The sequence below is a fragment of the Cebus imitator genome, unplaced genomic scaffold, assembly GCF_001604975.1.
Source record: "Cebus imitator isolate Cc_AM_T3 unplaced genomic scaffold, Cebus_imitator-1.0 Scaffold0, whole genome shotgun sequence".
NCBI classification, from domain to species: domain Eukaryota; kingdom Metazoa; phylum Chordata; class Mammalia; order Primates; family Cebidae; genus Cebus; species Cebus imitator.
The window spans coordinates 17,192,600-17,197,968 of NW_016107315.1; the positions used below are offsets into that span (position 1 = coordinate 17,192,600).

A 5,369-nucleotide genomic window follows, 5' to 3' on the forward strand; every position below is an offset into this window, starting at 1 on the left:
TTCAGTTTCTCCTGGAAATGAAGATCATTCATTACCATGTGCTCAAACTCAGAGGTTATAAAACATTGGAAATTTAGATTCCTGTGCAAGAAACATATAGAGGGGGAAGACAAGGAGCCATTGAACTGCCTGAGCCTTCTCCCATCTGGCTGATAATTTAGCACAACCTCAAGTGATGCCTTTCTTATTGTTCCATAGAGAAAGAGACACCTATGCTCTGGCTTCTCTTCATAACGAATAAATCTTTCGCCTTTTACTAAACATTTCCATGGAGAGGAACAATTATGAGTTTATAACTAAATTTTTTGATGTCATGCTTAGGCAGGGCTCATTATTTAAAAAAAAAAAGAGAGAGAGAGAGAGAGAGAAAGTGACACCTCTTTGTCCCTGGGCCATTGTTTCTAATTCTCCAAAGCTTAGCTTTGTGGCTACATCAGATGCAAAATGTGTTTAAGAGTACTGCAACGCAGGGACGTTCTTCAAAGGGAACTCTGGAACCGAGTGTAAGTTAGTGAGACAGAGGAGACCTCACATGATATGCTGTAAGTGTTCTCCAAAATAGAAACAAGGTTCCAAACTTCCATGTTCTACCTTGGAGGTCACACCTTCCTTCTCACCAAGACAGGTGTGATTTCTAAAATAAGATCTGCTTTTAGGGATAACATCTAGTAGCTTGTGGTAGCATCTAGAATCAGAGACATCTAAATTCACTCTGCTTACGCTGGATTCTGTCTCTGACCCTGGGCTGCTATATCAACCTTTCTGCATTCCTCTTTTCTCCTCTGTAACATTGGCAGAACAATAACTTGGAGGGTCGTTATAAGGAGAAAATGAGCAAATAGAAGTAAAAATTTCCTTCTATAGTGGCTGTCATTTCTGTAGGTGTGCAATAAATGCTAATGTTTCATCTTCTTGAACAAGTCACTCTTCATTTCCTTTTTTAAATTAAGGCTTCTGTTTTAATTGTAACTTGGAGGCTTTCTGGACCTAAAGTCAGGCAAGAGTATGGCTCCCTTGTCATCAGTGTCATTTCCACAATTCCATACTCTTCCCAGGGTGTCTAACTATAGTAGAGGTCTGAAGTTAGAACACTTTCCCAAGGAGAGATTAAACACTGCATTCATTATGGCAGCTGGAAGGCTCATTATTGCTTTTCCAAGAGGGAGAGATTTATGGCTGTACTTAATGAATGCTAATAGTTTTCTTATCAGTGGGTAGCAATACAAACATTTTTGTGTATGGTAAGGTTAAAGTAAACCTTCAGAGTATCCTTACAAAACTTGAAAGCTAATGATTAGTTCTTGACAAGCCTGGCTAATAACAGGAGTTCCTGGAAGGGTATGTAGGCCTAGCGTAGCCAGAATACATTATTCTTCAGTGTTTTACAATTTCACATGTGTCCTCTCTGAGCTGGGCTGTCACAAAAAAATTCACATAGCTTTTGTGCTTTTCTTAAACATCTAGGCAATTGCACTCTTTAAACAGCCTAAACTGGTTGCTGGGTAAAGGAAAGCCAAAAACCTTTCTTAATCAGTTAGAAAAAAATATATTCATATAACTTCAATTTGCTTTGCAAATAGATACAGAGTCAAAGAATGTTTATCAGGCACCTACTATTTATGGAAAATGTTATTACACTCTTTCGTATATATATATATACATATATATATGGCATTTAATTCTTACAGTATCTCTGTAAAGTTTGGCTTCTGAGGAAACTGGAACTTCAAGAGGGTGTATGATTATCCAAGGTCACATTTGAAAATTTACATCTGACTCCAAGTCCAAATATGCTTGGCCCACAGTGTTCACAGTACATTTCTAGGGCAATTAGCCTGCTCTTCTAAGCCACTCAGGAGAAGGCCATAGTCAACTGAGAATGGGGATTTCAAATTTAAACATTGCCAAGAGTGATTGTTTCTAAGACGAAAGAGTACATATCTCTAAGCTAAAAATGAATGTTTTTATATTGATGAGCAATAAAGTCCTATCAGTCAATTTGCACAAATTATATACTGAGATAGGTTTTAAATAATGTTCTCTAACACGTAGTTATAGTAATAGCAGCTCAATAAAATAATTGCATTTAATAGCTAGCCTCAGTCTTGCTTAGTCTCTCCGACACCTCCTACACTGGTTATGATTTAAACCATGGCAATCAGGTAATTCATGTCAAAAAGCCCATTACTCCAAAAATCACCCTGAGCCTAATTCCCTGAAATTTTTATAGTCTTTCCTTCTTTTCCTTTCAATAAAAAAATGAATAGGGAAAACAATAGGTACATATGCATTCATGTAAAAAAGCTTAGCTTTCATTTCAAGTGCTTTTATCTCTAGTAATGGTCTACCTTTGGGGAAGTTACTTAGCTTCTCTAAACATGGTTCCTTTGTTTTTGAAATTAGAATAATGGCATCTACTTCTCAAGACTGTGCTCTGGGAGAACATTGGTCAAATTTCAGTTTATGGGTTGAAAAACCTCTGCCAACACCACACAATTAATGTTTTTTTTTCCTTTCTTGTGAAAGGACAAATGAAATTAACAAATCCTGACTGAGTTCTATTATACTAAAGTGAGTCACTTCAAGAGCTGTGTGCAGCTTTCCCAGAAGATAAATTCCACACCTTGTAAAAAATGGAACATGATGTCCCTTGTTAGTGTTTAATGTTGTTACTGACTTCCCTGAACTGGAGGTAAAAGAGTCAGGGAGGAGCCTCTAGACCGCCAATCATTTCTGTATGCAATCAGATCACAGTAAGGGTCAGAATATCTCATGGGTAAACGGTCACCTATGGTGGACAAAGTTCTGTTTGTCACTCGAACCCTCCTTCCCAAAATGGGCAAGCAGAAGGGCTGAAATCAATGTAGTTAATACATAAATATTAATTCCAACTTATGCAGACATCAAGAAATCCAAGAAAAATCCCTTTGACTTCTCTTGTCTCATAAGGTCTCAAAATTTGTTTACAGCATTGCTCATTTTTGTTCAAGGAAAAACTTCAGACAAAATACACTTAACAGAATTCATTTGAGCAACGGAAGAATTTATTAATCCTGTGGTACTCAAAACTGGAAGAGGTTTCAGAGATCTCCCCTCCAGCAGCCTAAGCTATGAGCCTTTATAGGCTGAATGACAAGTAAATAAATTATTTGATTGGCTACAGCAACGTGGTTGCCTTATTTGGATATAGTCTGATGGGAGTTTACTAGTTATACAGCCAATTGGCTGGTTGGCTATTTGTGATTGGCTGAGCCTCATTTGCTATTTTCAAGTCAGCAACAAGAAATACCTCTAAGCTAAGTTTCAGTGGCTTACAGGAAGTTTAATTTGCTTCTGCTTCTTACTGAAGTTATCTTTGAGCAAGACCTCATTCTTGCTCTAAATAAAAAATAAAAATACAAGAGTTACCCTGATTTACAGCATAATCTGAAAACAGAAGACATTTGCAGAGCTCTTAGCTCTGTGAAGGCTTATAATTAGGCATGAAGAGAAAGGGAGTTGCTCTCCACTTCTTGCTTGTTACTAAGGTAGAGTGAGTGAATACTTCTTAGCACAACCAGGCACCATCTAACCAGCTGACCATGCTAGTTAAAGAGGCTCTTGTGGTTTAAGTCCTTAGCAGTAACAGAGTTTAACTTGCTGTAACCTAGCTCAGAGGACATACTTCCAACTATGACATGATCTGAATGGATCAAATAAGGCGCTGAAATTTGTGGAGTCAAGACATACTGAAACTCTGTTTATCCTTTCCATCTCTAGGGACTTGGGCCAGACATTCAGTAACCAGAAGGTGAAAAGAACATCCAAAAGCACCTCACCTATCTCAGAGGTCAACACAGGCCACAGATGGTCTGACAGGACCTTCTGACTTACATCATTCATTCCTTTCTCTCTGTTCTTTCTGACACATCCAAATATGGTGGCAGGTAGCCTTTCATGACCACATGCGAAGATCATCACTGTCATTTGTGCAGCAGCACATACATTCACAGATAAAACAAGCCTTGGGAAATTTGAGTAGCTGTCAACAGCTGTCTCCAACTGACTTTGCCACTTTAGACAGCTCCCTCACCTTCTCTGCCTGTGCTGTTGTTAGAAATGGGTTAAATTTATAGGAGCAGCAAGACTTTGGAGAATATAATCTGCCCTGCCAACCAACAGATTTGGAGAAAATAAAACTTCCACTGGCAAATAATAAAGTCAGAGTGCCAACTAAATTCATCAGAAAAAGTTTGTGTTTTGAAATTCTCCCACTCTATTTAAAAGATGGGAAGTTGTCATATCTTGAACTCAACTCCACTCACAGTCTTTTATCTCCTAATGAGTCGACCATGGTATTATTCTTGGAGGTGAAGTCATTTTGGAAGTGAAGAGAAATTATCCTTGTATGTGTCAAAATTTGTCAAATATCTCAAAATCTCTGGGAATGAGAATGGCAGAGACATTAAATGCAAGACAAATATAGAAACTTGACAATAAAGCCCCTTGAGTTGCAAATGTTTTGCCTGCATAATCTGCCAGAACTCACATTTTGGAAGCCTGAGATGCTGCGGACGTAATAATGACAATACACTCTGCTTGTTGCAAGAGAAACTTCAGCTTCACCACCACTATCTCACTTCTGTCTCTAACCCCCCTTCTCTTGCCCAATTTAAACCTCCAGAAAAACAAAACAGAACAAAACAGGGTCAGCAGAATATGCTCGGTTACATTGTCCAATTTACAAATCCCCTTGAGGTAGAAACTGTGTCCAGATTAGAATCTACACACCCAAGTCTCCAGCTCATGTCAAGGTGCTTCCTGTCTTTGTCCAGCAGCATTCATGGAGCCTCTTTGAAGAGGGCAACGTTTCCAGGCTGCTGAGAGTAGATAAACGCCTGTTGTTTTACACAGGCTGGGTGCTGGAGCGAGTGTAAAACTCTTTGCATTGCATAAAGGCAGTCTGATAATAACAAATTGCCTTGTCAACCGCAAGATATACTTAGTTATTAATGGAAATAATAAGAGATTATATCTGCTTTGCACACTACAATCAAAAGGAAGATCAAAGCAAACTAATATTACAAACAGTTAACAGTACATGCTAATGAGATAAAAACCACTTTCATCTCCCCCTTCCCAAATGCACCACTGGGATAATTATTGATAACACATAATATCATTTAAACATTGACAGTATTTTTAATACCGAAAGTCCAGCCACACCAATGAGGCTTTTTTTCTATTAGGTAAAATTGTTTTCAGTGTTTTCTTAAAATAAAACTGCTTAATTGCATTTCGCTGGTGTTATAGAAATACATGACTATGAATCATCCCAAGTGTTCTCAGCTGGTTTAAGCTAAACTCGCGTTGCCTTTGGTTGTGACTAC

The 5,369-nt window shown here is 38.2% G+C and overlaps 1 non-coding gene across 1 annotated transcript; it reads left to right on the top strand.

Annotated features, from left to right (window-relative positions):
• Nucleotides 1–212: 212 nt before the first annotated feature.
• On the top strand, nt 213–329 carry LOC119470468. The gene has a single exon (XR_005199379.1). It is a non-coding gene; the product is annotated as a U5 spliceosomal RNA (small nuclear RNA).
• The last annotated feature ends 5,040 nt before the right edge of the window (nt 330–5,369 follow it).